The sequence below is a fragment of the Alosa alosa genome, chromosome 6 (assembly GCF_017589495.1).
Source record: "Alosa alosa isolate M-15738 ecotype Scorff River chromosome 6, AALO_Geno_1.1, whole genome shotgun sequence".
In the NCBI taxonomy this organism is placed as follows: Eukaryota; Metazoa; Chordata; class Actinopteri; order Clupeiformes; family Clupeidae; genus Alosa; species Alosa alosa.
The window spans coordinates 1,514,038-1,537,586 of NC_063194.1; the positions used below are offsets into that span (position 1 = coordinate 1,514,038).

The window sequence follows — 23,549 nt, forward strand, 5'->3', positions numbered from 1 at the left end:
CACATGGATTTGTTTACAAGCTAGCGAGCGGCTAGCATCGTTTGGCATAACTATGTGGATGTTACAAGGTAAGAAACACGATTTAAAACGAGTTTATTGTTTCTCACTTCTCTTTCCGGGACGGTAGTCTCAATGTTGCAAGGTTGGTTTTCCGCCTGGGGACGCTAGGCGCAGTTTCACCGGAACAGGTCATTTAACCATCCAAATGATTTCTAAACGAGTTTATTACGATTAAATAGTTGCCAAGTTCCCCTTTAAATGGTGTTCAGAATGACCTTTCTTTACCGTAGGTCACCAACTTTTACTGTAATAGTAGCGCCAGCAAGCCAGCAGTCATACATGCCCTCTACCTCTGGCCTCATGATGGTGCTGTGATCGAGGGTGGACTGCATGTTTAGGCCAGAGGAGAGTGCAAGCAGGCGACACAGTACTCTAATATGCGAGGCTATTTAGCATCTGTTTTAGAACATCTTTCTTGAAAGCATTTGTAGCCCTGGGGCCTCCAACGTAATGTTGAGATGCCCTTGATTGACCCGGACCTTTTTTTTCTTGTAGGAAACCAGTTTTCAAGACGGGTGTTTCAGAGCAAATGCAATTGCAATGAGCTCTTAGATTCATCTGGTTCCCAGGCCAACAGAATACATTCTGTCTTGTGTTACATTTGGCACCTGTTATATTTTTGACCTTCAACAGACAGACAGCTTTCAGAAAACTGGCCCAGGCTGTCTGAAAAGGCACAGAAGTCTCCCTATTTCATGATGTTCACAAACATAAACCTTCAGAGTCTGAAGGATCAGAACATCCTTGAAACCCATGTATTTTTTATGTGCAACATGTCTTTAAACATTTTTTTTTTAGTTTTTCTAAAAGGTCATCTGTAAAATGTGTGGTTGACTAACAAGCATCAGTTTCTGATCTCCACTGTCTATGTCATATGCTAGATGTTTCCCCAAAAGCTATTTAAAGCTATTCAAATGGTTAGTGAGCATACAGGGAACAATTTTGAACTTTCTCTCTGCTGGTCATGGCATTTATTTTCTGCTGCTCATGGCGCTGGATTTTAAGTGCTACAAGTGAAGGGGGAAAATGTGTTAATTGAGATGTAAGAACAGCCTTTTGCCACTAGGTGGCAGCAATATACACTGCATTAGATGTGCAGTGTACTCGAGGCTCCTGGTTATTTTCCCTTTGAGCATTTTGCACGGTGATACCATGTGATTACGGCCAGTGGACTAGTGTCGAATGCTGGCCGCTTACTCTATTGTCAACAAGGTGAGTGAGTTTGTTAAATAAAAACTATACCTGTTGGACGCCATAGCCTAGTCTACAAATGCATGGACTGAAATATCACCTCAACATTTCACCTCAATTCTTCAGAGATGGACTTCCGAATAGCGATGACAAGACATAGATGATAAAAAAGGCATAGACGATAAAAAAGACGACTTAATTGAAGTGACTGAATGTGATTATGTGTAATTTAAGTGGTAGTCTGATGCACAAAACTGAGGTAAACAATTGTGCATCTTTATCCAACAGTGCTCGATAGCACTGAAGTCGTGTACAAGACTGACGGCGTTACATAGACTCAGTTATGAATTGTTGTACGGGGTGAGAAGAGAACAAGGATTCATGCTCCACCACTTGCGGTTGCTGTGGCAACTTTGAAGATGACTCTTCCATTGGGCATTCATTGCTATGATGAGCAGAGTCAGACACTAGTGTTATGTGGATGAACAGTAGCCTACTAGCCAGCATTAGTCCAAACCTTTTTTGTAAGTCGCAGTTGCTTACTGTTTTGTCCAGGTTCAGTGGCCAGACAAAAACTAAACAGAGGAATATTGAAGTAAAACGTCACTAGAGGGGAGAGCAAACAAGACAAAGAGAGAAATAGTTTTGACTGAGGCAGCTTTCTTTGTCAGTGTTGTGTAACCCAGCCCACAGCCCTTGCCTGCGTAGCCCTAACCTGCTGCAAGGGCTTTGGCCTTATGGGACAGATGCCTTGAGCCAGAAAGCATTGTGTCCTTGCATTGGCAGGGTCATTGAAGTAGGCTTGCCAGCATTGTGGATTTTGCCTGTGCACAAGTCTGTGTAAGACCTGGCTTTAACTTGAGATGGGCTCTCATTAGGCTGTGTGTTCACTGTTCACCTCCCACAGTCTTTTTCATATCTTGCCACAGGGCCCTCTCTCTGCCTCTATCACTTCTCTACCACAAACACCAGACTCTCTCTCCTGCTGTTCATCTATTTAACACTCAGCATACACATGCTGCCTGCATGTTTATTTACTCTTCTCCTCTCAATTCAATTCAAATATGCTTTCATATGATGCAAAATAATATGCAATCATATGATCCTCTCTCTCTCTCTCTCTCTCCTCTCTCTTCCTCTCTTACTCTCTCTCTCTCTCTCCTTCTCTCACTCTTATTTTCTCTCTCTCCGTCTCTGTGTTGCTGTGCGTGAGAAGGACTGGACAGATGGGCCGTGAACTCTGCTCCACGGAGCTATGACCTTTGCGGCCAAGAGGCTCTGAGCGATCTCTCTCTGCGCCCTAGAATGCCTGGCGGGCAATGACTCACAGGCCGAAGCAGGAGGGGTGGAGCCTGGGCTGCTGTGTTGTTTGGCTTAAAGTGCGATGGAAACTGATCTGTATAATCAACCAAATAAGTCATCCTGCTCGTTGACCTTCGCTGCCGACACGTGTCCATTCAATCTGCCTTCCTATACTATTGCTTTACATGACAATGTGTTGACCCTTTGCTATGAGGTTCCTTTCTGATGCATAGAATCAATAAGGTTTCAGAGCTGTTAAATGACAATGAATTTGACTTATAGTCGTATATGTAATTGGATTACTCCACTTTGGTCTATAGCTTATTTGCCTACTGGCAACAAAAAAGGGATTGAGCACAGTGCGATCCATTGACAGGAAATTCAGGCTTTTAATTTGCCACGGGCTTGTTCTCTACATGGTGCTATTGCAGAATGCCTCTTGTTAAACCGCACATCTCTGGAACATTTTTGCCGTTATTTCCCTCCATACCAAAAGCTCTCTGCTCCTCCCCAAACCCCCCCCCCCACCCCCACCCACACAGGGAACACTGTCAGGAGCCTTCAACCAGATGCCGTTTTCAAATTGCCCTGACGACGCTGCATTGGCGATGAATCACCCCTCGCCAGTGCTGTTGCCGCTGCCACTCACACATATCTGCCGAGCGAGTGCACACGCACCGGGAGCAAGCCGCTGCCGTTTCATTTTGTCAGTCGGTGAAAACTTTTACACGGGTTTGCGTCACCACGGTGATTAGCGCACAAAAACCCATGTTCCACAGCTCTCTTTTGATGTCTGTGTGCATGTCAGTCTTTTAGGGGCAGAGCTGGTGTATCATCACTGAAAGAGAGAGAAAGAGAGAGAGAGAAAGAGAGAGAGAGAGAGGAGACTATCTCACATAGACCCCTTTCAAATATCGTCTCTCGCTCACTCAGTTCAGAACATCCAGCCCCTGAAGATAAAGTTGACAAGATGACAACACAGACATTACAACACATAATGCAGCCTATGGGCTTATAAACACACACACACGCGCACACACACACACACACACACACACACACACACACAAAGGCAAGAGATAGACAGACATGTGGCCAGTGGTGGGCGTGAGGTTATTAATTGCTGTGTTTGCATTTAGATTGAATTTGGGCAATGCCTCAGTGCAGGGACATTTCCTGTTAGAGCGGCCACCCGTTGCAACCACACACACACACACACACAACCTGGTTTATCTCCTTGTGCACAGATCTTACATAAGGCAATTCCAGTAATGCAACCCAGGTCAAGATTTAAGAGACACTGAGATGGACAGGGGGGCTGGTGCTGCTGGTGGTAGGTCTGCATTAGGAGTGTGTGTGTGTGTGTGTGTGTGTGTGTGTTAAAATGTGTGTGATGACTACACCTTCAGCCTGATTGGAGGAGAGACAGAGGGAGTAGAGAAAGGGAGGATGGGGGTTGTGTGCGTGTGCGTGTGTGTGTGTGCGTGTGTGTGCGAGAGGGGGGTGGTTTGAAAAATGATTTGGCAGAAAGGTCAGCCTCCCATAATGAGACTGTAAATTGCACAGAACGGTCATGCTGCTGTTGACTCGACTTTTTTCCCCCCGTTTTCACCTCTCTCTCTCTCTCTCCCTCTCTCTTCCTGACTCTCCCTTTAGCTCCTGTGGTTATCACTTTCTCATGTGTTGGGTAGTCCTCCCCCCTCTCGCCCTGTGACTGCTCAGTGCACGCAGGGTTAGGGGCCATCTACCTGACTCTGTAAAAGGAAATTACAGATAGAGGAATTATGACCACCCCACCCCACCCCACCCCAACTCACCCCATTTCCACTACCTCCACCCGATCAATTTCCTCCAACTTTCATCTGTCCCCATTTATGTTTTGGAGATGGAAGACAGAAAGCTGCAAATCCCATTTCTCTAACGCAGTGCAACGACTCTCACGGCTGGGGTGGAGAACTACCTTTTTATGGGGTGCGTGGGGCCTAGAAGGCAATCTCTCATTTAGACAGCGGCAGGATTAAAATGACTTATCTCTCCAAGAAGAAGACTTACAATGTCATATTCTCTCTCTCTCTCTTTCTCTTTCTCTCTCTCTCTGTCTGTCTTACAGTGCATCTTGTTTATGACTTGTACAGTGTGTCTTATGGAATGAGCTTCAGTCCTAAAGGGCCCTTTTATTCATCTTGTCCATCCCTCTGCAGTGCCGTGACACACCAATATGAACACGAACAAGCACGGAAACCCCCGGATCAACAACATGTAATTCATCAACAACATTGGGGGAAAACAAACAAACCCTGAAATAGCCTGGACCTGATATTAGGATTGCAGCCCTTCTCCATCAGACACAGAAATGCTGTAATACTCACGTCACATGCCAGTAGAGAGATAGAAATGGACAGATTGCAACTGGGAGGGAGAGGAAAAAAACACAACGCTTTGGCTTTGCAGTCACCAGCTCCCGGCCTTGCATGTGGACAAACAAGTCAAGAGGCAGAGAGATGAAGAGAGATGACGGTGCCAAACTGTAGGCTGCTTAATTCCTCTAATCCCATAATAGCCACAGAAAAGGAGGATAGTTTTTATGGAGATTTTCAATTGTGTGTGGGACTGGGAGAGAAAGAGAAAAAGAGAGAGAGAGAGAGAGAGAGAGAAAGAGATTTAGGAAAGAGAGGAACATCCATTTCACACACAGGCCTGTTTTCTCCTTTGATTAAATCTGTGCCCATTAGAAGCAAGTTATAATGGTAGAGATCCTGTTGGTAGGCAGCAGCCGAACACTGAGGTTGCCAGAGCTGTGTGCCGGAGAATGGGTGGGGGGGGACATTTACATTTAAATTGGTCCTCATGCTCGCTGTGCGCTGCTTGCACGGCGTGTGACTGCCGCTCCGTCAGTGTTGCCTGCCAGTGAAGCCATAATTAGCACAGTGCAACATAAGCCCGCTCCTCAATCAACGCTTCTGATGGCGTGGCTATGACATGGGCACCGTTCACTTCTCTCCTCCTCCGCCCCCCGCAGAGCAGAGCAGAGCAGAGCAGAGCAGTACAGAGCAGAGCAGAGCAGAGCAGAGCAGTACAGAGCAGAGCAGTACAGAGCAGAGAAGAGCAGAGCAGAGCAGTACAGAGCAGAGCAGTACAGAGCAGAGAAGAGCAGAGCAGAGCAGTACAGAGCAGAGCAGAGGTGCCACTGGTTGTTCTTCCTGAATGAGCCCGGGTGAGCACAAGGACGCGTCTTCATTCATGGCAGGCAGAGCGCTAGCAGTCAGGGCGTCTATGGGAAATGCAGCTCTCACCTCTCAGCTGAGCAATTGCCCTTGCAGGAAGGATGCCTGTAGAAATATTCATGATTTTTTCACTTGAGTTGTCATCCATGTGGAATTTGTGTGCGTGTGTGTGTGTGAGAGAGTGTGAGTGTGAGTGAGTGACTGTACGCGTGAGTGAACCTAGGTGTTTGTGTGTGTATGTGTGTGTGTGTGTGTAAGTGAGTGTGCGTGTGAGTAAACGTAGGTGCTTGAGTGAGTGTGTGTGTGTGTGTGTGTGTGTGTGTGTGTGTGAGAGAGTGAGTGAATGTGCTTGTGAGTGAACGTAGGTGTTTGGGTGTATGTGTGTGTGTGAGTGAGTGTGTGCGTGTGAGTGAACGTAGGTGTGTGTGTGTGTGTGTGTGTGCGTGTGTGAGTGAACGTAGGTGTGTGTGTGTGTGTGTGTGCATACATGTTTGTGTGTGTGTGTGTGTATGTGTATTTCTCCTATCAGACGTGGTTCTGTGTTTTGACTGTACATATAAGTTGAGCTGCGTCGCCTCACGTGTATCTGTGGCCAGAGTGTTTAAGTGCTGAAGGACGTGCGGTGCGGGCATACAGAACGTGTGTCTATGGGCCGGTGCCAGGGTGACCGTGCATGCGTGTCCTTGGTTTTAGTGTGTGTGTGTGTGTGTGTGTGTGTGTGTGTATGTGTGTGTATATGTATGTATGCGTGCCAGTGTGTGTGTGTGTGTGTGTGTGTGTGTGTGTGTGTGTGTGTGTGTGTGTGCGTGCCTGTGTGTGTGTGTGTGTGTGTGTGTTTGTGTGTGTTTGTGTGTATGCTTGTGGATATATTGTCCACTGGCTGGCTGCTGACGTGAGGAGCCCAGCTTGGGAAGACATGGCTATACTTAGCCTCACAGTAGTGGGTAATACTGCCCTGGCCATGTTTGGAGTGCAGAGTATGGAGCAGAGGTGGTGGTGGTGTGTGTGTGTGTGTGTGTGTGTGGGGGGGGGGTTACAGGCTTTTAAAGAATTTTGTGATCTGAAAACAACAAACCTACTTGGAAATTTGCAGGTGCAGAGGGTCATGTCACTACCAACATACAAACCAGACAGAGTCAGGTAGTAGGATACATAAACAGAACACACTGTTCCTTTAGAATATGATTCTGTACGGATGCACAATGCACAATGAAGCGCTGTGAAACTCTGTCAAGCATAGTACCTGCAAATGTTTAATGTGAGTCCAGCTCTCCGGCTCTGGAAAGGCAGTACGCTGTGAGAAACTGAGCTATTGCCAAGCCAATGGCAGAGGCCAATCAGGGGATTGTGTGCTGGCTTCACCCAGCCCTAATGTCACACTGACTTTGTTCACAGGTGAGGCACTCAGACATAACAGGTGCAAATAAAAATAGTGCGAATAACAGGGCTTATGCGCTGCGCACTCTGTGTGCAAGTCATTGATTGGACCTTCCTGGAGAAACACGGAGGAGACAAGGTGCGCCCCTTGACTCCACACTCACTGTGCCATATTTAGCCCGGCACCTTTTGTACTGTGGCAGAGTGCCCTCGCATTGCTGCGCAGAGGTGTCTGTCTGTCTTTGACACAGTGCGGCTATGGCTGGGTTTATATAAAAACAAGGCTCTCTGCTTGCAGTGGAAACCTGTCTGCCGTGCAGTGACACGTAAGAGAGCTCAGAGCCGTGCAGCGCTGTGTTGCACAAAGTAATGCATTTGAATGGTCCTTTAAGACCTAGAGAGAATATAGAGTGTGTTTATGACCGGCTATGTTTGTGTGCTGGTGTTTGTTTATGTGTGTGTGTGCGAAAATGCATGTGCATGCGTTAAAGTGTGTGTGTGTGTGTGTGTGTGTGAGTGTGTGAGTGTGTGAGTGTGTGAGTGAGTGAGTGAGTGAGAAAGAAAGAGAGAGAGAACACTTCACCTACTCCTTGGGATCAACAGCTTTGCAACCTCCAATGGCCCTGACGACAGAGGCCCTGCTATGTACAGTAATTGGATCAGGTCTCTCTTCCTCCCTCTCTTTCCCTCACTGTACCCCTCCCCCTGCCTCTCTCTCTCTCTCTCTCTCTCTCTCTCTCTCTCTCTCTCTGTGTCTCTCTCTAAGGTTGAACACAGTAGCCACTAGGGGGAGTTGGGCGTCTGCCCCCATCCAGTCAAAAGTGCAGGAAGCAATCACACAGGCCAGGTCAGTGTGTTTGTATTATTTAGCACCCTACGAAAGGGCATCAGCATATGTAAACACACACACACACACACACACACACACAAACATGTTCTGCACACATTTACGCACATGCACAGAGACAGACAGACAGACAGACAGACACACACACACACAAACATGTTCTGCACACATTTACATGCATGCACATGCACACACACACACACACACACACACACACAAACACGTTCTGCACACACTTACATGCACACACACACACACACACAAAGGAGTTTTGGTGGGAGAGGCGAGCGAGAGAGAGCGGAAACTGCGTTTTTTGGCAAACTTGCGTGGATCTCAGGGCAATATCCTGAGCAGATGAACTTGAAGGGGATAATCGGTGCTGAGAGTTGTGCTGCGAGCTGGCACACACTCCATCAACCATCTGCCTCAGTATACTACCTCAGTACAGCTCAGCTATTCACCACCGAGCCAGCTTCATACTCACAATCATCTCTCTCTCTCTCTCTCTCTTTCTCTCTCTCTCTCTTTTAATACATTCCTTCCTCCCTCCACCTCTCCCTAGTACTTTTTTTTATTTACTTTGTGCCCCTTTCTTTGTTTTTCTCTTGGCTGACCATCTATTTCTTTCTTTGTGTGTTTGGGTTTTCTCTTTCCATCTCTCCATCCCCCCTGCCCCTCTGTTTCAAGATAGCAGTAGGACCAAGAGGAAATTAAAATACACCCCAAGCTGTTCCCTCCGACCGAATCAAAGGCACACGTGATCAGTGATGCCATATGTGAGAATGGCAAACGCCTCTGTTGCACATGCAAATTGCCTTATTATGCGAGTGACAACAGGCAAAAAATGTCTCCCATCAAGACTGAGGCCCTCTGGCAAGATGTCTTTGTTTGACAACTTTACATAGATAAGGGATGTGCATGTCAGACTGCTGCTCGCTGTATTCAGACTGCTGTTCGCTGTAATTGCTGCTTGATTATTATTACACATTAACTGAGAGCACTAGACATTGGTGACGATGGAGGGAGGCGGAGATGGGAAGGGGGTTGCGTTTATCTTTGACAGGGCTGACAATGAATAGGAAACTGCCTTGTGAAAATGTTAACCTTTACAAAGAGCCACAGAAAAAAACCTACCAGGGTAACAAGCAGAGCTGTGAAAAGATAGTAAATGTTCAGCTTATGTCTGCCTCTAAATGCGCTAGCAGCAGGAGGCTTGGCTAATAGCTGCTAGTTGGTCCAGACAAGAATGTAAACCCGACTGCCTGGCTCTTTGAGGTGCTAGTGATTAATGCTAACATATATGGGTTCTTCTAGCCATCGTCTGCATGCATGGCCATCATCATAATTCACTTTTATGCCAATTTCTTCCAAGTGTATATAAGTATATAAGTGCTTCTAAAGTATACTAGAAATGCAGGTTATATTACCTTATCCTGTGCTTTGCTAAATTGAGTAAGACTACACACAGAGACTGCTGTCTTAACCAGGACACCTGTGATGTCTCTCCCTCCTGAGGTAGGGAAATATGCTAATTTGTTTTTTATTGACTTCTAGAGCACAGCACGCTAATGCACATGTTATTGGAATATAGAGACACAGACCAGCAAACTATTAAAGTGCTATATGTAAGTGTAAGGGCGTTTTCATACCTAGTTTGTTCCAAATCAGAGTCAAATCAATACAGTTGTCCCTGGGCTTGTTTGTCTTCACATGGCAGCATTTACATCGGAACAAATTATATAACAAACCCACTTGAGATTAAACTTTGGTATACAAACAAACCCACATGCGATTAAATTGTTCCCTGATTGGTCACACATATGACAGCTGAAGAAACTATCCCGCAGTCACCTAGACCTAACACTTAACCCCACATTTAACTTATTAAGAGCTCCATCTGTGCGTGTGTGTGCATGTCCAAAGTCTAGGCTTCTCCCACTCTATCTCCCGTTTTCACACATAGGTTAACACTGGTAAAGTTAGCCTAAAATGCATTTGCTTGAATTTCAAAACATAGGCTAGCTAGATATCTACTTGGTTAAAAGTGGAATAAACTTGTAGCCTAATGTGTACGCCTACAGAAATGTAAGCACCAGCGAGTTGTTCTGTTACACCAGGCCAATTGCTTTCTCACTGCAAACGAACCGCCCTCGAGTTTGATTGGAAACGAGCCGAGACTACCTCCTCAAAGCGGTCTCAGTCCGTTGTTTTGTTTCCGAAACAGAGTGTGATTGCTGCTTTCACACATACCCAATCAAACCGATCTTTGGGGGAAACGCTCCACGTTCTGATTCAAAGCTCCAGGTGTGAAAGCGCCCTACTGTAAGTAACTAAGAATTAGCAACAGAATGTGATAAAATAACTATTTCTGTCAAAAAATATAAATAAATAAAATCAAACAGAAAGCAATGTCCATTTGTGACAAAAAAACAGAGCATGCTCTGTGTTTGGATGTTCAAGTTAACATGCTAACAAGCTAGCCCCAGCCCATCCTCTCTCCTTGAACCGTCGTGAGGCACTCAAGAGGCATTGGTGAGTCAATGCAGGGAGGCAGCAAGGCCAAACTATGGTGAAGAAAAGCCAAACTATTGCGTGGGAATAAAAAACTATTGTGTGGGAATGCTAAAGTATTGCAAGGGAATGGAAAAGTATGGTGTAGGGCTGTGCAAATAGAGTGCAAGTAGATTATTTTCCCAAACAGGTCCAAGGCGCAAAGTTAAGGTTTGTTGAACCACAATTCCCCCACAGCAGAATGCTGCATTAAAATCAGCTAATGACTTAGATGCAATGGCCATATACAATACAATTGAAGTCTGCAAGGTGCTAGTTGTACATGCCAGTGTCCCCTGGGGTAAGTATACTGCTCAAAAAAATTAAGGGAACACATTTTTTGAAACCTTCCACCCTTTTCTCCATTCTCAAACTATTCACAGAATGTCTGACAGTTCTTGCAAAATAAAACCCTTGCCTCAAAAGTTTTACTTTTGCTCAGAGCCAAACAGTGTCAGAGTTCCGATCCAGTGTATGATTGAAGTGTTCCCTTAATTTTTTTGAGCAGTATATTTAGTTCCATTTACCCCATTTGCAGTGCATATAGGCGTCAGATGAGTGGCCAGTTGGCGGGTGACCCCCTCCATGTGTCCTCATTAGTGTTAGCCTCACACCGCTGTTTGAAGAGCTGTGCAGACAGCCGGGGAGCAGGTGTCTTGTAACCTGTCTTACACACTCACACACACACACACACACACACACTGCCTCAAAAAGTCTCTCTCTCTCTCTCTCTCTCTCGCACTCACACACACACACACTGCCTCAAAAAGTCTCTCTCTCTCTCTCTCTCTCTCTCTCTCTCACACACACACACACACACACACACAAATTCACAGAATTTTTCTCTCTTTTTCTCTTTCTGTCTCTTTCTCATTTCTCTGCAACACATTTCACCAGTTCCACAGGGACACAAACTGTTCTTTTTCAGTCCCACTCCGTCTGACTCTGTAATTCTCTCACTCTCTCTTCCCTGGTCAAAACCAGCTCCACTCTAAACTGTGTACCACTCCCTCCATGTTCATACCCTGGAGGGGAGGGGAGGGGAGGGATGTGAGGCTTGTGGGGGCGGGGTGACAAAGAGGGGATACATGATGTCTCACGGCGTCCAAAACAAAACGGGTCCAGAACAGTTGGAATGGGACAGGCCAGCTTATCTCTCTCTCTCTCTCTCTCATCTCTCTCTCTCTCTCTCTCTCTCTCTCTCTCTCTCAAGTGCTGTGTGAACGTGTGCTGTGCTGTGCATCATATGCATATTTCATGTCCCATCAGTGCGTCTTATGGCCAGAAGTGGGGAAATCTTGCTTGTGTGGCAGGCTGAGGGGATGCGTGGCAGCCGCCCGAGTGCCTCCGCTTTACTTAATAACTCCACTAGACCAGACGGCCTTGATCAATAACTGACGCACTAAGCCCCCAGGCGCATCCCCACATGACATCTCTGTGCTGGGCTTTTAGTGGAAACAAGCAGGAGCCCGGCAATTCACAGAATAGACTGTGAATGTGTGTGTGTGTGTGTGTGTGGCTGTCTGTGTCTGTGTGTGTGTGGCTGTCTCTCTCTCTATGTGTGCGTGTGTGTGTATATGTACTGTATGTGCTTGTGTTTATGTATGCAAATGTGTTTGTGTGTTTGTTCATGTTTGCAAATGTGTTTGTGTGTTATAGTTTAATGCAGATGTAAATGAGGCATTCATGTCACTGGTTCTTGCATGTGATATGAAATTCCTGTTTCCTGAATCTTCAGTACCTGTAAAGAGCAGCTTCTCTTGCAATTTATTTACCTATTTCTTTCTTTCTTTAGAGAGATAGTGTGTGTGTGTTTTGTATCTGGTGCCTCCTTGATAGCCCCAGTAAAATGTTCTCGAAGGCCGTTTTGTTTTGCAGGGTAAATAGGCTTGCTTTTTGATTGGCCACTGTGGGACATTCCCTACCTACAGGATAGCACTAGGAATTTAATACCTCTCCTGTATATATCTGAAAAAAAAGAACATTTATATTTTGTAATGTTGCTGTTCATGTAGAGTTGAAGTTACCACACCCGCACCTGTGTGTGTGTGTGTGTGTGTGTGTGTGTGTGTGTGTGTGACACACAAACACACCAGTCTAGCAGAGTCCTTCACTCTGAGATGAAGGTTACCTCATTCCCTGATACCTTCCCCGCCACCCAGGCTGCTGTGACCCCCTCAATCTCCCATCTTCACCACAGATGCTCCGTGTGCAGCTGCTCATGCTGCTCCTCACAGTACGTGTGCTCCTCTATGCTAAAACCCACCACACACGGCCGGCCATGCAACAGTCCAACGCGACGCTGGAATTCTGTTAATTGATTTACTACACATGCTACTGGCGACACGATCACCCATCGATTCAGTGGAAAGACATTGACCAGACAGCTGTTGATGTATCAAAATCACCCTGAAAAATCGAAAAGGGCTGATAAGAGCGATGCGACGGCCGTCGTTCCACTTGCCGCATGCGTTGCCCCATTCACTGCAATAAACGCCTGCCATAAATCTCGCCTGCCTTGAATGCCCTCATACAGACTTACACTACCTCCAGACCGCTGCGCTCCTCTGACGAACGACGTCTAGCTCTACCACCGGTACGCTCAAGCCAATCCAAACTTTTCTCATCTGTTGTTCCTCGTTGGTGGAACACACTGCCAGTTCCTACAAGGGCAGGGACATCCTTTTCCACTTTCAAAAAACTCCTGAAGACCCAGCTCTTTAGAGAACATCTACTCTCATAGCAACACTTACAACAAGTCTTACTGATCCTAGCACTAACCAGCCGTTTAAACTGACAAGTAACTGTTAAAACAGCACTCACCGACGACTTATTCTTACTGTACTCTAATGTTTTTTTTTAAACTGTCCTAAAATTGTGAGAATTGTTCTAAAACTTACTGTTTACCATGTTGTTAGCCGCTTTGGTTAAAAAGCGTCAGCCAAATGTAATGTAATGTAATGTAAATCGCTGTTGCGTTGCCGGCCGTGTGTGTAGGCCTTTACTTTATTGCAATAGCTACAATGTAGAGCAGAGACCATGTGTACCTGTACAACATGTTGATACTTTGCACTAGTACGTTTTTGCATTTAAGATAGTATACATTTACAATGGTGAGGTTTATGGTTAGCTTTAGGGTGAATTTAAAAGAAAGCATGCAGCAGGAGCATTGCCATTATGCAGCAGTATCATTCAGGTGTTTCCACTGTGTATGATGCTGTACCTAGTATTACGTAACAAGAGCACAGAGTGTTACCCGGGTCTGTAGACCCCAACACAAAGCCAGCCTATAAAGCGTGAGCACGGAGCAGATGTGCACACGTGTGTTGTGTTAGGCCTGGCCTGGCCCAAACTCGACTCACGGTGGTGATGCTGTGTGGCTTCCTCCTTGCATTCCTTTCCCCAAAAGGAATTGCGGTCGGTAGAACATCTGCTCGTTCCTTGAGACTCATTGTACTTGCGTTGTATGTGTGTGTGTGCGTGCGTGTGTGTGTGTGTGTGTGTGTGTGTGTGTGTGTGTGTGTGTGTGTGTGTGTGTGTGTGTGTGTGTGTGTGTGTGTGTGTGTGTGTGTGTGTGTGTGTGTGTGTGTGTGTGTGTGTGTGTGTGTGTGTGTGTGTGTGTGTGCGTGCGTGCGTGCGTGCGTGTGTGTGTGTGTTGCTGAGTATGTGTGTGTTTGCGTGTGTGCGTGCGTGCGCGTGTGTGTGTAGGGGTGGTGGGGTGTTAGACTAGGAATGTAGCTGCACAATGGTAAAGTGTCCACGCCGTAAAGAAGCCAAGCTGTCAGCCTGGTGCCAGAGAGTTGGGTAAACACAATGATGTAGTCATACCTCGCTCTGTCCTGACAATGTCCAGTCTCGTGTTTTGGACGGGGAGCTTTGGGAGCGGAACAATGAGAAGAGTTTCTTATCAGTTGCTGTGAGTTGACCTCACTCTTTCTTCTTGACTCTCCCTTTCTCTCTCTCTCCCTCTCCCTCTCTCTCACTCTCCCTCTATTCTCTCTTCCCCTCTCTCCCCCCTCTCTCTCTCCCTCCCTCTCTCTCCTCCCCTTTCTCTCTTTCTCTCTCTCCCTCTTTCTCTGTGTCTCTTTCTGCCCCTCCTCTCTCTTCCTGTCATTTTTCTTCTCTCTCATTCTCTCCCACTTGCTCTCTTTCTGTGCCTCTCCATCAGTTTTTTTGTAACATTGTTTGCAGAGATATGCACACACACACACACACACACACACACACACACTGCTTTCATAAAGCCTGCTTGTTTTCTCTGGACCTTGCGCTGGCAGCCAGTGGAGCTGCTGCCCGTGATCTCATCCATTATACAGCCTCCACACACACCAGTGTGCGAGCAAGCGAGGCCCGTATCTGACGCTCCGCGATGTTCATGGCCTCAGTCGCACCGCCGCCACCACCACCGCAACACCGCCGGGAAAAACACAATGAGCGCAATCACCAGTTGCATGGGAGTGGGCTGGGGTTGGGGGGGGGGTATTTTGTGTTGATGGGCTTCCAGAACTGACCGTTTATTTAGTGTGTGTGTGTATTTGTGTGAGTATGAGTGCGAGTGTGTGTGTGTGTTTGTTTGTTTTTTTCTGTTGTGAGAGCTCTATCAGGGCCATCTGAGTTTTTCCAAGGTTGATTGATGTCATTCCCAAAGTGGTGCCAAAAAGTGACAGTCAAACCCGGCTGTTATTGTGACTGCAAAGAGCACATCTCCCATTTGAAGGGATGGCTGTTGAAAGTGAAATTGCCAGAGGTAGAACTCTGGGTTACTGAGGTTAAGCGTTCAGTTGAGTCACCTCTTTATTTCAGCCCCCAGCAACCCCTCAGAGCCTAGCTGTCTGTGTCCTGACTGCAGCACACCAGAGTACAAGCCCATTGAGAGAGAGAGAGAGAGAGAGAGAGAGAGAGAGAGGAGAGAGAGGGAGAGGGGGACAACATGGTTAAGTCCATCATTAACCATTCTCACTCCACTCAGTTTCACTCCCAATCAGGGCTGATGATGATAGAGGCTGGCCTGTAGTCCATTCTACTCTACACTGATAGAGGCTGCCTGAAAGGTTTACTAGTCCTCTTAACTCAATCCTTTGAGAGTAATAGTTGAGAAATCTACCCAACAGTCTGTGTGAATGCAGTGGGGGTCTCAGTGGAGCTCCTTCTTACTCCTGGGCACTTAATGGAGATGAGGGATGCTGCAGGTGTTTGAGCAGGTGGAGGAGCGGGCTGATTTAACAGTGAGAAGGTCACGGGGGAGGTGACAGTTGGGTTTGGCTGTTTCCAATTTAAATATGGGAGAGAACGTATAACACATATACAAGATGCTGACCTGTTTTCTGTGTTAATGTCTTACGGTTACGACTCTGGGAGTTGTCATCCCCCTCACATACACATGCATTTACACACACACACTCACGCACACACACATGCATACACACCATCCCCATCTTTTTGTTGTCTACATAGGCTTTGACGATCCGTTTTGAGGATCCATATTAATTTGCTCCCCTGAGAGTTTGCCGGCGTGACTCATCCCTCTAATTAAAACAATTAAAAAAAAAAAACCTGTCAAAAAAAGGAGCGTGGAGCGCAGCAAGGTAGGTTGCTCGAGCCCCTCCGGGACCATAACCACCCCCTGCTTTTCTGTGTACACAGACGTGCTGGTGAGGACACTTTGTGTGACATTTCAAATTAAATGGAGGCTTGTTTGTTTTCTGGGAAAGAAGAAAAGGGAGGGGGGGCTGCCGCCACCGGGATGACCGTGCTCTTGTTTGAGTGCTCACAGGCACAAATGTTCCTCCCCCGCCATCATTTCCCCCTCCGCAGTGGATGCCTTTCTGCTTCTAATCCAGTCTTATTTTTAGACCCATGTTCAAAACTATCCCTCTCGACACAGCGTTGCCTACTGTGGCTCAGATGGTCTGGCTCATATGCAAACTACTAATGCTTAACGATACTAATTACTCTTGCAGTGGTGTAAAAGAGGGCAAGACAGAGAGAGACAGAGAGAGAGAGAGAGTGAGAGAGAGAGAGGGAGAAAGAGAAAGAGAGTGGCTTCAGTTTGAACAAGTTTGTGAGTTACCACCATACATACCAGAGTGGGTATGTGAACATATGTTGCCCCGAAGACTTCAAACTTTTCCAGCTAAGTTACCTTCAGCATTTGAAATAAGAGTTTCAAACGGAGAAGGCTGTTGGAGCAGACATCTTTGATATGGAAATGAGTTCATGATCTGCATCTGGCTCCCAGAGTCAGTGTGGGCTTCTCTCTACTCCGTCTCTATTCTGCCAGTGCATCAGGATGGTCCTCGCTCTCCGCCGCCGCCGCCGCCTTTTTGTTTTTTACACTTAACCACAAATGGCGTCCCGCCTCGACAGATAAATAAGGGCGTGTAAACACTGTTGAGAGAAACATGACAAACAAACAAACAAAGCTTACTAACAAGTCTGCTTCCACAAGAAAAGGACTTCACAACCATAGGCTGACGACTGAGAGGAAACTTTATGCCCATAAAACTCCATTACAGTGATTAGCAACCCAGGTTACCCAAGTGGGTTTGTGGATGATTACTTTGACACTGTGTGTATGTGTGTCGGTCTGTATGTAAATGTGTGTCTTCAAAGGTGTGTAAGAGAATATCTTATTCAATATTTTATTCATATGATGGTGTCTTCTTTATAATATAAGTTTTTCTAAAGTTAGACTTAAAAAATCGCAAATTCACACAGTATTCAAATATATTGCTATATATTGAATGTATCGTGTATGTATATGTATTGTATTGTATCTTGCCAATACACAGCCCTAGTGTCTTCTCTAGCTCTCTATTCTTCACATGTGCATGTGTGTCTTCACTTCTCTCTCTCTGTCTCTCTCTCTCTCTGTCTCTCTCTCTCTGCCATGTTCATTCATGTTTTTGTCTTTTTCCTTCCTGGGAGGTGACCCCTGGGATGTCTCCTCAGCACAAACAAAATAAATAAAACACACACACACACACCCAGGGGCCGTGGCCCTGGCCCTGTGGTGCAGCTCTGCGCCGCGCGGCAAGGCGTGTGTGTGTGTGTGTGGCGCAGCATAATCAGAGTGCCGAGCTAAGCAGAGTGAAAGCTCAGGAAACACAGACGCGCCGGGCCAGTCCATTCAGCGGGCGGAGTGGGGGGGGGTGGGGCGTCCCGGGGCCCGTGGGCCCAAAAGCTCAGATTACAGGTCGCATAAAGGGAGGCCTGTATCAGCAAGGGGTGCCGCCGCGCGCCTGCCCATTATTCCACAGGCCCCCCAGGTTTTGTGCACAGGAGCCAGCGGGGACAAATGCTAGCACAGCTGCTTTCCAGCCACCAGCTACAGAGAGAGAGGGACAGAGGGGAAGAGAGAGAGAGAGAAAGAGAGGGGGATGCGGTAGATAGGGAGAGAGATAGATTGGGTGAGAGAAGGAGAGAGAGAGAGGGTGAACGAGAGAGAGATAGAGAGGGTGAGCAATAGAGAGAGAGGGTGTAGCAGGACAATATGTCCCAGTGGGTGTTGCTACTGATGTATGTATGAAAAGGAGGTGGTAGAAATGTGTGACTGAATCTATGTGTGTGTGTAATGTGTGATCGTGTGTGTGTGTGTGAGAGAGAGGATACAACTGTGGGTGTTGAGAGTGTGATGGCTGATCTTGGTATAAAGGGAACAAACAGAGCATTTTTCATACTGGGAGTATCTGCATATGTGTGTTTGTGTTTGTGTTTGTGTGTGTGTGTGTGTGTGTGTGTGTGTGTGTGTGTGTGTGTGTGTGAAGGCGAGTGTGGTTATGCATGTATTTTTATGTGTCTTTGTGTGTGTTGACGTGTGTTGGATACAGTATGTGTGTGTGCATGTATGTGTGTGTGTGTCTGTCCATACATGTCAGTGTATTTGTGCTTATGTATGTGAGTGTGTGGGTGTGTGTATCTCTCTCCCTCTCTTTCTTGTATGTTTATGTTTGTGTGTGTGTTTGCGTGTGTGTGTGTGTGTGTGTGTGTGTGTGTGCGTGTGTGTGTGTGTAGATGCTGAGGAGCAGTCAGGAATGAGGGGGAGCAGTTTTTGGCTTGGACGGGAGCTTGTGAGTCAGCTGAATTACGCACACTGTGCAGAGGGGAGAGAGAAAATGATGGAGGGAGAGAAGAAGGGAGGGAGGGGTAGAGAGAGAGAGAGAGAAATGAGATATATCCATTTGTCTGTGAGAGTGAAAGAGAGAGAGAGGGAGGGAGAGAGAGACGGCGGGATAAAGAGGAGTAAAAATGAAGACAAACAGGTATGAATGATATAACCAGGCACCAGAGCAGGTGGCTGCCTCTAGCCTGTGCCAAAGCGTTTGCAGGGCATTATGGTATGGATGTAATCTATGAACAAGCACTAAAGCCATCAGCCCTTGGGCTGAGAGTGCCTTTAGGAGTCTAGCTCTCCGAGCCACTGCGTCTCTTTATGACCCACTCTCTGTTTAGCTCCACCAGTTTAACTGTATTAATCATAATACCACTCTGTTCTACTCGTTCCACTGCTGGGCTGGGCTAGCAGACGGATTTATTCCACAGACGAGGCCTGAACTCAGGCGTCTGGAGTTTGACATGCAGCCTGGGTTTGAACTGTGCTCTTAGCTGTCCCGGAATGACAAGTGGGTGCCTGTCCAAAGTCTCTCCAAAGATTGTGGGCTGCTCAATGCTTTCTGTGCTGCAATACATCTACCTGTCACAGGTAAAGGATGGATTTTCAATGTCCTGACCTAGGACAGCTAATCATCTTCCATCATATTCACCATGTTTACAAGACGGCTTCCTTTCCAATTCCCCTCTAATTCACCATATTACCAAATTCATCCAACTATGAACATGAACTCCTAACAGCATCTGGACTGGTGTTCTATGAGGTAATGCCTCCTCTTTCCATGTCTACAGCCCTTCCTGTAACTGAGCCCCCATGTCAACTGATGGCGAGGGAGGCTAGAGTAGGGTGGGGTGGGGCAGGGTGAGATGGGGTGGGGCTGGGAGGAAGAGCAACAAATTCAGCGTGATTCATGTTTGTGTGCAGCATGAAGCGGACGCCTGTAATCCGCTTTCTGTTTCTAAGACCTGTAAATATAGGCCTAGCATTAAACAGCTGGCGCGTTTCCGCTCCGTCCTGCACCATGGCCACAAGCTCAGGGGCAACAGGGACAACAGCATACAGATGCAGATCTCTGTCCTGCCCACTCACCGGCAGGCCAGGGGATAGGAGGATCCTATTCTGAGCATTGTAACAAATTGCTTCAGATGCCACAAGCTCTGTTCTTGTTGTTTTTCAGACAAGTGGACTTCTGAGAGACTGCTAGGGTTATTAAAAAAAACAGTGCATCTGATCACAACATTCATTTTTTACACCTCTCTTTTTTTGAGGCAAACACTTATGCATCTAGTCTCTCTTACTGATATCTCATATTCACATACGCAGGCCAAATATTGTGGTTACCATTTTTGGTCCTTAGTTTAAAATAAATTCCAGAGATTGCCTCTGTTTTAGGTATTGCCTCTGTTTTAGGTATGAGGGTTGTGTTCTGCTTTGGTCTACCAGTAAGAGCTGATCAGGAGCTAAAAGCCAGAAACCCTCCCTATGTTGGGTTAGCTATTCTTGCTAACTTCCACCAAACCTGCCACATTGGGAGTGCACCCTGGGAATGCACACATTATGATTGGGAGGCACATATATTTGCCTCATTACCCATTATAAGACTCTTGATTGGTTGGTACCACCAGAATGGGTGGAAATGTACCTGCAGATGACAAGGCCCAAGAGAGTTCAGGAGACATTTTTTAGAGACATCTATTTTAGTGTTAGCAATCAGAACGTAAAGACAGCTAGCTTACATTCTAAAAAAAGTATAGCCTACAGCAGCCTTGAGGGTATAGTCTCTCTTGGACACTCTAGCCTCCCAGCCAAGTTTGAATTAGGGCAGAGAGAAAGTGAACACTGCATCCTTGGCTTCCAGAGTAGTGGCAGTTTTAGCACTTTTCCTTATATTCTACCAACGGACGGTGAGAGCATTTTTAGAAAGTAACAGCGAAGCCTCTGAGAGATTTGTCTCTCACCCTATCCCAGAAATAATGCGATACTGAAATAGCATATTAATGGCAACATAGCTTCATCCAAGTCCTGTTCCTGAATAGCCAATGTCTATTTTAAACTGACTGTACACCTACTCCTAATTAATGAGTAACTTTTAATTAAATAAAGTAATAAGTGGCCAGTGGCTCACTTTTTTAATACCAGAAAGTGGTGCTTCAACCACTTTGCCTGCATGAGCAGTTTGGAAGCTATTTCTTCATTACAAGTCTTCTGTACAACACCGAGAAGTTGTCTGATAAAGATAAATTCTGTAGCATAATGCTTGGTAAGGGATCGGTAAAATATCATATCATTATATTATCATATAATTAGTATATTATATTTCACCTTTATATTGTAATTCACCTCAGATCAGTTCAGAGCTCAATATATTCTTTGATATATCATTCTTTGATATGGTCCATTAAATAGGTCCTAGATGACTAAGCTCTGTAAATAAGCTTCTGTACCAGGTGTGGCATGAGTAGCAGTGGCTGTCCAGAAAGGGTGTGTTGACTAATGTAATACATGTAAGCTAATCGAAACACTCTCTCTGCACTGTGTGGGTGAGCCGTGGCATGTGAAATAGTATAACAGACGGCACTAGACACTAGCAAGCTAGATACACAGCTATGCTACAGTAGTCACTTGTCCTTATATCAGAACTGTCCTTCCGTTAAAGAGTGCTACACACTGTTGTTTTTAGTGTGTTTAGCAAGTTAAATAATGAAACCATCAAAGATCTGATCAATCTGATTGGCCGATGCGGACAACATTAGCTCGTTCGATTCACTCATCTACATCTCTGTGGCCTACCTCCAATACAAAATGAATGGAACGCAAAACTTCACTTGCATGTAATTTAGTAATAAAGAGTGTAGTGTAAGTAGTAAAGAGGATCATTCCATGTCCAAATGAGAGAGACAGCAACATCCGTATGGTATCTATTTATAGGTGAACTACGTGTGACTCTGGACAGATGAGAGCCTGGATGATTAGTGTGTTTCTATCCCGAGCTGACAGGGACCTGGCATGGCCAGCCTCCAAGCACCAGAACTGGACACTGCCACTGATGGAGGCCGTCCAGAACAGCTCTAGCAGGACACAGCAGGTGGGTGGGGGTGATGGTGGTGGTATTGATAGTAATTGGGGGGGGGGGGGGCCTTGTTAAAAGCAGCAGCAGCAGTAGCACCTCTTCTGCCAGGAAGAGAAGGGGGGGTTAGAAACCAAGCTAACCGGAACCTTTCAAAACCCAGCATGCAGAACACGGTTAAGTTCAACCTCATCCACATAAATGCATGGCTGCCTCGCCACCTTATCATATCAGGGATCCAGTAAATGAGGCTAGCTACTCTCTGGCCTGGCTATCTACCTCATGCCTTCTGTAATCTCCTTCAAGAGTAAATATGGCATTAGAATTCTTATTCCCGGCAGATATAAAATATGGTGGATGGATATTCTCTCGCTGGCTAAAAATAGCAGGAGGCTGCGGGGCAGCAATATCTGGTGTCATTATATTCTCTTTCCCTACCTCTCTTTCTCTCTCTCACTCTCTCTCTCCAGGGAAGGTGTCACTGTACCAGAGCATATGGAATGCATTACTCAGGTCCCTGCGGTACACACACCAAATGGCCCTGGTTTCAGTGGACCGGCCTTGGCGCTGTTTGACTTGTAATTCTGTTCCCAACAGTGTCGTTGTTGTCAGCTCATTCAGGTGTCCCGAGGCTGTGTTTGGTTCTGTCCTGGGCGAATCAGATGCCAGCGTGTCATCCCCTCAAGGGTGTGTGAGGGGTGACTGGACCCTGACACACTAGTTTCAGTCCCACATCTGAAATATTTACTATGCAGGGCAGGCTGCTAAATACTGAAGTCAATGTTTATTTGTTTGTTTACTGTAGATCTGAACACCACCGTACAAACAAAACGGACAGACCAACCTTGGGATGCTCTCTACCTCACCTGACTCCACTCTAAGAATGGCTTCAGTCGTGCCTGCGGTGAGTGGAGTTGTCAGTGCAAAGGACAGTTTGTTTACTCCGCAAAATGACAATTGAAATATACAATGTCTCCAGCGTCTCTGAACTGTGTGGAAAAAATCAATTAAAGGAAACAGTTCTGAGCTTGTTAAGCCTGACAGAAAAAAAAACACTGCAGCTGGTTTTAATGTTCTAAATAGAAACACAATGCGAGAGAATCAGTCCTGTTTAGAATATAGAATATAGACTATATCTTTATTGTCATTGTACAAGTACAACGGAATTTGAAAGTGCATGTCTTTCATCTGTGCAAAAGAGAGTTCAATAAAAGAACTATTGAAATAAAATAATAATCCTCTAAAATGAATATACATAATAAACTAAAAACTAAAATCAACTAAAAGGAAAACGTGCAACAAGACACACACACACACACACACACACACACACACAGACACACACAGACAGTACATTCCAAATTTTGCTGGCATTCTCATTTCATATGTAAAATCAACTTTTAGCAGCATTTAGTGCTGTACTGCACAGGGGTACTGGTTCTGGGAAACAATTTGTTTTGTTTTGTTTGTCCGTGTTTGTATTGCTCTGTAATGTCCGCCTGAGGGCATTAGTTCAAACAGGTAGTGACCAGGGTATGCAAGAACCCAAGCAGGAGTGAGATGAGTGTCCAGGAGCCTGAAAGGTGCATTAAAAATACAGTAGTGTTTTGGGGTCCAAAATGGACACGAACAAACAAAAAACAAAAGAGTTAACTTTTTGTGTAGCTCCGTAAAGAAAAACAGTAATATGATCACTCCGGGCGGCAGTGATGCAGCACATCTACAGTAATGGGTGTTTTTAAGTGTCTCTTTCACCTCTCAAGTCAAAGCACTTGGGAGCCACAACACACTGTATGTGACACAAGAGCACAAGTATTCTTC

General features: G+C 46.0%; 1 long non-coding RNA gene across 1 annotated transcript; it reads left to right on the forward strand.

Annotated features, from left to right (window-relative positions):
• The first annotated feature begins 1,194 nt into the window (after nt 1-1,194).
• On the forward strand, nt 1,195-22,840 carry LOC125296747. The gene is made up of 4 exons (XR_007193847.1): nt 1,195-1,272; nt 21,590-21,746; nt 22,326-22,415; nt 22,534-22,840. It is a non-coding gene; the product is annotated as an uncharacterized LOC125296747 (long non-coding RNA).
• The last annotated feature ends 709 nt before the right edge of the window (nt 22,841-23,549 follow it).